Raw genomic sequence first — 12,303 nt, forward strand, 5'->3', positions numbered from 1 at the left:
TTCAGCTCCAGCACCTCAGCTAAGTCTGATTACGGATGAGCGGTGGTATCTCCACTATTTAGCTTAAATTCACAAAAAATGGTCACATTTGTAAACCAATGTCTCTTATTCTGGATGTAATGATAATGGTCCTTTCCTGACTTCTATTTCCCTTCAGTTTTTAAACCTCCTGCGGCTAACGAGGCCTGTCAATGAGGGTCTTTCTATGCTGTAGTTGATAAACCTCTAAAAACAAAAAGAATAGTTGGGCCACTTAAAGAGTAGTTGGGCCACTTCATCAGTGGATGTGTCAATGAGCCTTACCTCGGGGGAGAGACCAGAGCGGCTCCAGACTCCTGGCCCTGGGGGCTGGTACTGGAGGAGCGCTCTGGGTCGGACCCGGGGGGTGAAGACTTCTCCTCCTCCTCTTCTGTGTCCTTCTGCTCCAGGATCATCACCAGGGCCGGCAGAAAGAGCTTGAAGGCCGTCTCAGTGACGACCTTCACCACCCTGCGGGACAGCTGGCTCAGCTGCATCCTGGTCGTCTGTGGTTCCACCAGAAGAACACAACATCATCATATATGCATGTGTTAGTGAAGTTGTGATGTGTGGTATATTATATTATGAAGATCAAAGTGAATTGTATTGCATTTGTGTATGAAAGTGCTATATAAACAGGTTGATTAAATGATTGATTGATTGATCAATCAATCACAACTTACAGGGTTTTTCATGCCCTTTCGGATCACTTTCCATTCCCTGAATGAGAAAGAAACAAGGAAACATTTTCAGCTGTTAAAAAAGAATAAAATAAATGTTTTACAGTGTTTCAGACATGGTAGATGTGCAAGACAGGCTACAGTTTGATACCATTCCTCATTTCATTCCAGGCATTACAACGACCCCTTCCTCTGATTTCTACCTCCACCAGCCTCCCCTGAGAACACGGTCCCCCTACTGAGAGATCCCTGGTGTAACTTTATAGGTTACATGATTAACTTTATAGGTTACATGATTAACTTCATAGGTTACATGATTAACTTCATAGGTTACATGATTGATTCATATGTTACATGATCGATTGATTGTTAAGAGAGTTAAAAAGAAGTACATTTCCGTTGTATTGGCTAAGAATAGGTAGAACTGCATGTCCCAGAAGGCTTTGCGGCAAGACGTCATCAAAGTTTTAGTTTGTTTGTTTTGAGAAAGGTGAATTGTAACGTCCAGAATTGAAAGTGGACATCTAATAGCTTGTTTATTGTTTGAAAGAGATCAAAAGTGTAGGCCAACTGATTTGTTATATAAAGAAGCTTTCGCTTTATAACGACGTCCTAGCAATCATTTTTGAAGGTAGAAATACTACAATCCCTCCATCCCAGAGAAACATTAAACATACTTATCACTCAGACTCCTCAGGAGGTTGAGCAGGATGGGGTAGACCTCTTCCTCTGCAGTCTGGTGAGCTTCCTCCACCAGCTCCACCACAGCAACTCGGGAGGCAGCCGCTGACAAATACAAGGAGAGAAATATATATAGTTGTATCTAAAGTCCACACATCTATGACTTACAGTATATGTTTCAAATAGAAAATAAAATGTGTGTCTAAATACAGTAATTATGGCCTTTATGATAGAATACATAGGCCCTAGTGTAAAAACACTGACCAATTATTGGTATGCAGCATTTCTAATAAACGTCTTCCATCCAAATTGCACATCATCTGAATTAATAACAGGCTATAATATTATGCTCACTCTCTTCCACATTCCGACTCTGTACTTTATTTCCGGTGTCACGTCCCCCCCATCGGCGCGCATATTTAAAAACCATGGCTGTGTTTCTTTTTTGTTTTCTCTGCAAGATTTACCGAAGCTTTCAATCACCGATGTGGGTCGATTTATCCAGGAAACTTGCGCTACCGCAGCAAGTAAAAAGGGAAAGGGCTTTAAACTATGTGTTTCAAGCTACATCGGAAATTAAGTACATGGCAGAGTCGGAATGCGGAAGAGAGTGTGCATATAGCCTATCGTGTGTATTTATGATATAAATCTATCTCCATAGAAGAGAATGTGCATATAGCCTATCGTGTGTATTTATGATATAAATCTATCTCCATAGAAGAGAGTGTGCATATAGCCTATCGTGTGTATTTTTAAAAATCTCACCTGCATCAGTGTCGGAGTCGGAGCTGCTCCTCGCGCTCTTGGCGCTTCTCCTCGCGCTCCTCGCGCTCTTCTTAGTGCTCTTGGTGGCACTACTCTTCATCTGCAACACAACAGAGTTCAGATCAACATTCTGCTCAACTTGTTACATTCTGGTCAACTTGTTACGTGAAGTCAAAGTAGCTTCAGACGGGATCACATAAAAACAGATTAAAATGACAATCAGTCAGAACAGAAGACGACAGAAAAAGGCTTGTTCTGTTCATGTTAGGATAAGACCTGGGTCTACAGGCTTGTTGTGTTCATGTTAGGATGGGGCCTGGGTCTACAGGCTTGTTGTGTTCATGTTAGGATGGGGCCTGGGTCTACAGGCTTGTTCTGTTCATGTTAGGATAAGACCTGCTGGGTCTACAGGCTTGTTCTGTTCATGTTAGGATAAGACCTGCTGGGTCTACAGCCCTTTGACAGGACACACAGTATAATGGAAATCAGAGATACATCAAATGATCTGACCCAACCCCAGGGGTTAAGTATGTGCCATACTATACTACTCTTCTTGACAGTGCTATATAGGCCTATTACACTCAGGGTTGCCAGATGGGCAGAGTTACCGCCGAATGGGCTACTTTTGATAACACTGGGCTGGAAAAAAAAGCATTTGGGTGGGTTTTAGACTGTGGCTCTAGAGGCTGGAAATTGGCAATACCATCTGGCAACCCTGATTACACTTGACCGTGCTATACAGTACTATACTGGTCTTAACAGTGTTATACAATACTATACTGGTCTTAACAGTGTTATACAATACTATACTGGTCTTAACAGTGTTATACAATACTATACTGGTCTATAGGGTCTTCAGGGATCAGACCACACGTGGTGAGATCCAGTCACATAAACACAGTAACACATTAATGAAATGGTTACCTCTGTTTTGTTTGGCATTGTCAATGCAAATGTGAAAACGCTTTTGAACGGTAGAGACCTGTTGACGTTGAACCCTGTGTGTCTCAGAGCGAATTTACGAACGCAGCCCACGTCATAGAATAGCAACGACGTCACAACAAGGCTGGTGCCATGGTGACCATGCAACTTGTGTGAACGAATGCTGTTCATCATAAACTGTTCAAATAACATCTGATTATCGGATGTAGGAATAGATTATGTGCGATGCCAACATCGTGATCAAGGAGGATCAAACGGTATCCACATTCTAATTGTTGGTTCACACCTCAACCATAAGACACCTGCTTACTGCACAGCTGTTGTTAAATTAAGGTTATTATTATTATTATTATTATTAATTATTGTAACGTCCCGACTTGGACAGTGGTGAAATAATAACAGATAGCTTCTCTTATAATCCGTGTGTTAAATTGCAAACTGTCGCATACAAAACTTTCTCAATTCACCGGAGCTCTCCTCTCTCTACGGTAACAACAACCACACAACACCCGCCCGGCCAACAGCTATGTATTAATGCGAACCAACATATTAATGCTTGAATTAATGTCTGATTAACACATAGTATGATACTTGTACAGTGAGCGATTCTAAAATCCATCAGTCCCATTTTTAAACAAATATCTTAATTTATAGGCATGAAATAATAGATGACAAGTAAACCTACACCACACGCTAATCCTATCCCTAATAGGCCTAATTGGGCAATAGGCATCGCCAGTCAGAAATAATAATAATAATAATAATAATAATAATAATAATAACAACAACAACAACAACCTTTACTTGTATAGCAAGTCCAGCAAACGTTGCAGCTCAAAGTGCTTTAACATATCCACACATCATAAACATAATTATTAATTAATTAGTAATAGTGACATAATAAAACATACAATCCAAGGGGCATAGAACAAAGATAAACTAAATAACTAAATAATATAATAATTACTATAAGATTAAATACATATATATGTATAATGTAAATATATATTCATACTAAAATATGCTAGCCTGCCTATTATTAGACTGTCCTACACGCAGTTCCTTACCTCCTGATTATTCATAACTCCGTTGATAGCCGCTAAATGTCATAATCCGGTAACTCCGTTGATAGCCGCTAAATGTCATAAGCCGGTAACTCCGTTGATAGCCGCTAAATGTCATAAGCCGGTAACTCCGTTGATAGCCGGTAAATGTCACGTCGGCGTGTCTCGAGCGATGTCTCGTTCAAGAGTGACGGTCAGCAGCACTAAACAGCTTTGACAGCGGTATGGTTTATGACGTCATAGTGCCGCGACGTAACCGGGAACGCTGCGACTACTATTGTTAGTTGTTACCATGGTAACCGGTAGTGATAATAATAATAATAATAATAATAATAATACATTTATTTTATAAGTGATGGGGTGATGAGGGTGATGAGGGAAACGAAGCTTTCGACGTATTGACACATTCGGAAAAAGTGTCGTTCTACCGATGCAGTCGACACAGCAGCTCCATACTGCCATCTGCTGGTCAGGTCGTGGTATGGCGGCTGTATCGACTGATTCACAAGTCAGGAATTTGGGGCAAAATACAATAAACCCACCGTTATCTGTGATGTCTTGGTCAACAAAGGTGCTGTGACAAACTGTGTCGATGTGTATGTGGCCATAATATGTGGTCTTAAATGTTGGTGTGTCTAGTAGACTATAATATTTTATGAGTCAACTGGCTGCTACGGCCACCAGGGGGCGAGTTAAAAATAATAAATGATAACGAGACTGTGGACAATTCCTGTGGAAATTGTGAAGTGTGTTTAAACATAACATTTCAGAAAACTTGTTATACAAAAAATAGTTGTCGTAATGTAAGTGATTAACTGGGGAAGTGTCATGGTGATATCTATTAGATAAAAATGTTACCCTACTCTCCTGCCGTGTCTCGCCTTCAAATACATATTTTATCATTATGAATCAAATGGCTGCTACGGCCATCAGGGGGCGAGTTGGCCCAATATCCAGATTTGTTATAAATATATTTATCAACACATCTGCCAAATTTGGTGCTTGTATCACACAATGAACGATTGTTATGATATATTGAGCTATGCCGCCCCACTACTTTGCACTATCAAGGCTGCTTCTTGTTTTGACACATTCCTAAAGAGTAGCATTTGACCATTCAAATTGTATTGTGTCCCTGTAACTTTACCGTCCAACCACTAGGGGGCAGCAGCATCAGCCTATAGACAGACCCAGCAGAATGTCCCATTGAAGGAATGATTTAAGAGGAAAATTAATGTACACATCCTGCTCTATTGTATTTAGTGTCTCCTACAAGACTAATGTAAATGCCATGCTAGTCATTTCCTCAAAAGGGAGAAGATGATAGATAACCAGTAAACCTGAGTCCCTAATTGATGCACTATAGTGTGTGTGTGCGTGTGTGAGTGGGTGGGTGGATGTGTGCGCGCACGCGTGCATGTGTGTATGTGTGTGTGAATGTGAATGTGTGTGTGCCTGCTTGTGAATGTGTGTGTGCATGCTTGTGTGAGAGTGTGTATGTGTGTTTGGCTCCTTGCCTGTGGGTGTGTGCGTGTGTGTGTGTGTGAGTGTGTAAGTGTCACTCTGTCCCTCGTCCATGCTTTCACAGTCATTACCTGCAGTATGTCCCCTCATCTCTTCCTCTCCACTCCTTTTCCAAGTCTCTCAATAGGCTTATTGTGTACATAGCCTTTATTGATGTAAACCAGCTCCTTACCTTCTTGTGATTTTATGCTTTTATGCTTTTCTAAAATGTTTTTTTTTTCCTTTCCTAACACCAGGGGAGCCACCCCTCCTAAATATCGTTGTTTGGTACCTGTACTGTAGCAATGACAAATAAAGTCCATTCCATTCCATTCCATTCCATATAGCTAAAAGGTAAGTTTTCTCTTAAGTTTTATTATCTATTGAGCCTCTGTGAACACAGTGTAGAATGTCCGCCTAATAACATTTGAACATGTTAAAATGAATTACAATGCTCCTTTTCTTAAGTCCATATATATTTGGACACAGACATACTTTTTTTTATTTTAGCTGTTTACCAAAACATCTTCAAGTTACAGTTATAATAACGAATATGGGCTTAAAGTGCAGAATCTCAGCTTTAGGGTAAGGGTATTCACATCAAAATGTAGCTCCCTTTTTCAAGGGACCAAAAGTAATTGGACAATTGATTCAGTGAGGGCAATTCCTTTTCCATTTTTCTTTATCAATTAAGCAGGTAAAAAGTCTGAGTTGATTCCAAGTGTGGCATTTGCATTTGGAAGCTGTTGCTGTATACGCACAACATGTGGTCAATGGAGCTCTCAGTGCAAGAGAAACAGGCCATCCTTAGGCTGCAAAAACAACCCAAAAATCCATCACAGGAACATTAGGAGTAGCCAAATTAACAGTTTGGTACATTCTGGGGAAATAAGAACACACTGGTGAGCTCGGCACCACAAACAGGTCTGGACGTCCATGGAAGACAAGAGTGGTGGATGATCACAAGATCCTTTACATGGTAAAGAAAAAAAAAACTTCACAACATCCAGCCAAGTGAAGAACAGTCTCCAGGAGGTAGGCATATCATTATCCAAGTGTACCATAAAGGGAAGAGTTCACACAAACAAATACAGAGGGTTCACCACAAGGTGCAAGCCATTCATAAGCCTCAAGAATAGAAAGGTCAGATTAGACCAAAAAACATCTAAAAAATCCAGCCCAGTTATGGAACAGCATTCATTGGACAGATGAAACTAAGATCAACCTGTACCAGAATGATGGGAAGAGAAAAGTATGGAGAAGGCTTGAAATGGCTCATGATCCGACGCATACTACATCTTCTGTAAAAAAAAACTGTGGAGGCAGTGTGATGGCATGGGCATGCATGGCTTCCAATGGCACTGGGTCACTAGTGTTTATTGATGCATTTGAGCTCCTGAAAATAGGGGACTGTGTATAAAAATGGCTGCAATTCCTAAACGTTTCATACAATATTTTTGTTCAACCCCTTGAATTAAAGTCTGTAATTCAATTGTATCTTGATTGTTTTATCTCAAATCCATTGGGTGGCATACAGAGAGAAAATTATGGAAATTGTGTCACTGTCTAATTATTTCTGGACCTAACTGTATGTTATTAATATCTTGCAGTATGATTATCTCACTTGAAGTTGTATGATCATTCTCTTATGGATTGTTATATGGTAATTTGGTAATTATATTATGACATTACTCTTCCAATTAATGAGACAACTGAATATATATTTTAATAAGTCAAAATGTATAATTTAATATTATCAGTATGTATAGCATAATGATACTGCTGGCTGCATTGTTAGTTATTTATATCCTATACGTTTTCCGTTTCTTCGCATATTACGAAAGTTGAAGTGTTGAAGAACCCACTCAATATAACAAACAACTTTATTTTTTTTAAAGAAGCTTTTTGGTAATTTGCGTGACCTGAGAATTGCCAACATGCAGATCTTTTCACCAGAGGTCACATTGTGTCGTCTGCATCAGGGTTTCCGTCAGAAAAAATTGCCGCCGGACATCGTGTCCGGGAAGATTTCGATTTACCGGACAAACGTGATATATTCCGGTCATCATATTAAAATATATATATATATATATTTTTCAAAATCATATTTTTTTTTCTTCAAATCTAATATAGCTGTTTGTCGCGGTGATTACTGTTGTGTAGCGGCCTATATATGCCATTTAATGTCTATTTCTCATCCGATACGATTAGATGCGAGCTATATAATATATAATAATATAACATGATTCGCATGCGCGCTATGCCATTATGTCCAGCGCTGAACGGGCGCCTCACTGGGAACTGAACAGACAGCATCGATCAATGAACGGACTCCACATTACGTTAACTGAAGTTTGTTAAATTGTTTGGGATTAATGTGAGTTTTCTATTTTCTCTTTCCAGTTTTACCCTTTTTTTATCAATAAAACAACGTCATTTCTATAACCAGGTCTCGCTGGTTGGGAAGGCATTTCGTTTAGCTGCCTGTCAAATCATACTTAATCGGACTCGGGAGTATGACAATGAGGAGAACATAACTGTTTATTGAGAAACAATAGGCAGGCTGGGATACGTATATAAAGAAATACCACAATGACTAGATGTATAACATTTTATTGAACAGTGCAAGCATGTAGGCTTCTGGCGTGACATCGTACCCCTAACGTTCTTAGGGCTTGTTTGAAAAGCTTAGACTGAAAGTTAGTGCCCTGGTCAGATTGTATAACAAGAGGAAGACCGAATGTGGAAAAAAACGTTGTTAAAGCTTTCACCACTGAGCTGGCTGATATGTTACGCAACGGAACAGCTTCGGGAAAACGAGTAGCAGCGCACATAATAGTGAGCAAATACTGACTTCCACTTTTAGTCCTAGGCAAAGGTCCAACACAATAAATTATTACACGTTCAAATGGCTCCCCTATAGCAGGAATGGGATGCAATGGTGCGGGTGGAATGGATTGATTAGGCTTACCCGCCATCTGACAAGTATGGCAACAGCGGCAGACGGCAGTGCTTGGCAACATCCGCCTTCAGTCCGGGCCAAAAGAAATGTTTCAATATCAGCTGATAAGTTTTAGTTATACCTAAATGTCCTGACCACTGGCTCTCATGTGCTACAGATAACACCTGTTGTCTATAACCCACAGGCACAACCACTTGTTTTACAGTATTCCACTCACAACCATTTGCATTAGGAGGAGACCATTTACGCATTAATATCCCATCGTTAAGGAAATAAATTACGTTGCCCCCTATTTCAGATTCCTCACTAGCTGCATGTAAAAAACATTTGTTTAATGACTGATCAGCTACTTGAGCGACACGCAATCGCTCGCCGGTTACAGGCAGAGATAGGCTGTCAGCGGATGGTATGGTAGGACTCGGGGAGGATGGTAACTCTACCACTTTCTCCCTGGGAGAAGCTGAAACAATCGGGTTCTCATCCCTTTCAGAAAATGTCCTCCATGTTATTTATAAAAATAGCAAACAAGGCAGGGGCTAGAATTGACCCTTAGAGATCTCCATGAAGCTTGACTTGTAAATGGACTGACTTATATAGCGCCTTTATCCAAAGTGCTTTACAATGGCCTCTCATTCACCCATTCACACACACATTCACACACCAATGGCGGCAAACTACCATGCAAGATATATTAGAAAAATGTATACAATTTGCAGGCAATACTGTAGTATGATTATCCAAACACGGAATTCATAACTATTTTTAATCATCGGCCTCTTTCCTCTTGGGTTTTGGGCTTTGGAAAGGGGAAAAATATCACTCCCCCTTCTAAACTTTTAGGATATCTGCTGTCCGATTTGCAAAGTCCATAGGCACACCGCTTCACCATTGTGAATAATGTCGGACTTCCTTCTTCACCAAGTAAACGGTTGCTAGTTATGACTGGACAAAGGGCATTTGGGGGCGGTGTTTTGCCAAAGGTCTGACATCTGAGCACCGGCCATGTTAACTAAGGGGAGTTGGGTGATACATTTACATGTAAATGTACTGCTTACTTACTGTTGTACAGATCAAACCATGCTCAACTGTGATATATAATTCTGACATAATTGTCTTCCATAGGACAGTTCACACACACACACACACACACACACACACACACACACACACACACATACATACCACTGCCTGCTTTTATACAATGGTTACAAAGCAAAAAGGAGAATTGTAACAAGAAAACAATGCCATGAGTGTTTATTGCAGAATAGATTGCGCTGCTTTCGGCCCTGTGCTTAGAAATATTGTTCTCAAAACGATCCCTGTCGTCAAGCTAACGTGATAAATAAATAATTAATTTGTTGGAGTGTTTGCGCAGTGTGTCAACCCTGCCTATCAACCCTGCCTATCAACCCTGCCTATCGCCTGGGGGGTCAGTACCTGCAGCACCACGGACAGCGCCACCCAGACAGGGCCTGCTGCCTTGCTACACAGCCTCCCAGACATGCTGCCTTGTTACACAGCCTCCCAGACATGCTGCCTTGTTACACAGCCTCCCAGACAGGGCCTGCTGCCTTGCTACACAGCTGCCCAGCATCTCTCAATCTGCAAGGAGTGAGCCAGAGCCTAACCAGCGTAAGCGGGCGCAGCTGGACCTCTGGCTAGGGGAGCACCCAAAAGGAGCTCCGGAGAAGACTGAGAGAGGGAGGTGTCTGGACCCGCAGCCAAAGCCAATCACAGAACAATGTCAACAATGTCATTTTGAATCCCGGTTAACCGGAAGCTGTGTCTATGTGTGGCTATGTCTTAGGTATATGCTGTTGGCATTATATTTATGTGCGCGGTAAAATGTTGTGTGTGTGCGCTGGGGAGGAGGGGGGGGGGGCGGGGGGCCTTTCTACACGTCCAGGCCCAGGGGCCCATTTTTTCATAATCGGTCTATGCCCCGGATATCCTTCTACCCCATCTATCCTCAACCTGTAGTTGATTTTTAGAACCTTAAGTTGGACTTTGACCCCCTGTGTTAATGATTCCTTATTAAATGCGCCCCAGGGCTAAAGCCTCTACGGCGTTTGTGTCGTTCTCTAGGGTTCTCTAGGGTGTGTGCAAAATCCCCCGGGCCAAGTTAGTGGTTGCCACAGCAGGATATTCATGTAATAATGGTAAATGCGTCATAGCTGTTGCATTATCTGGGAATAAAGCATGGCTTTGAACGCCCCTCGCCCAATCGCAATTATTGTCCTGATCAAACCGTTGTATAATGTAAGATCTGCCCTGAGGAGTTGCTGAAGGATATCTCATTGTGATGTATTAGTTGACCATGTCCTACTGGTTGCCAATGTGCTGATTCCAGTTGGAGTTAAAGTTCCCTCTCAGGTGAATCAACAGAGATCACAAGTAAAATCTGCACGTAGTCCAACTTTTCCCACTGATCAAAGTTAACAGATCATTGACTCATGAAATGAATTACAGTATGTACACCCCAAGAGATTAGACTTGTAGAAAGAAGGGTACAATAGTGTCATGCCAGAGTTACACAGTCCTAAGCTGCATATCATACTTGAAACTAGGCTAAAAGCTTTCAAGTACGTGCTTCACAGTCCACATACAATTGCTATGCAATCTATTAGTACACCTCTCTGGAGGACATGGCTACAGTATACCAGATGAAGAACATGAGTGTCTTATCATAGTGTCTTGCTAATGAAGTGGTCGTCTTTAGAGTGCACTTATGTTTTCTTTTGTGTTCTCTGAATCAAAGCTCTATAATACACCTGTCCTCCGTTTCCTCTGATAATTCACTAGAGCTGGAGGGAACCTGAGAACATGATATATAATCTGCTGAGACCATAGGCGCTGAATATGGATGCTAACTATGCTTAAAGGCTGGGTTGAGTCAGGTTGAAATTTGAAGGCTGTGTGGCTCCAATCCTTTTTTTCTAATAAATGATAAAAAAAAACACTACAATGTTGCACACGTTTTCCTCAGTAGATCAAACTGGACCAGAGCTGTGAATGTTGTAAAGGATTGTATTTGAATGTCATTGTATATTATTTTTGTTTTGCTTGTATGTATGGTTGGTTTTTTCTATATTAAAAATAGTAGGCAACAAAGTAAACAAATTGGAAAACGGAACTTATGTGATTGTTAGGATAAACATCAACATGTTTATGTAACCAGCAAAAGGTCCAAAAGGTCTTGGAAACCCAAATCCATAACCAGCTTGTGTCCCCTCAGCATTGGGTTTCACTCACTTACTCACTCACACTCACACTTACTCACACTCACTCACTCACTCACTCACTCACACTCACTCACACACTCACACTCATACTCACAGTCACTCAGTCACTCACTCACACTCACACTCACTCACTCACTCACACTCACTCACTCACTCACACTCACTCACACTCACTCACACGCACACTCACACACTCACACTCAGTCACTCACTCACTCACACACTCACTTACTCACACTCACTCACTCGCTCACACTCACTCACTCACACACTCACACACTCACACTCAGTCACTCACTCACACACTCACTTACTCACACTCACTCACTCACACTCACTCGCTCACACTCACTCACTCGCTCACACTCACTCACTCGCTCACACTCACTCACACTCACTCACACTCACTCACTCAGTCACTCACACTCAGTCACTCACCTACACTC

The sequence above is a fragment of the Nansenia antarctica genome (assembly GCF_963989245.1).
Source record: "Nansenia antarctica genome assembly, chromosome: 17".
NCBI classification, from domain to species: Eukaryota; Metazoa; Chordata; class Actinopteri; order Argentiniformes; family Microstomatidae; genus Nansenia; species Nansenia antarctica.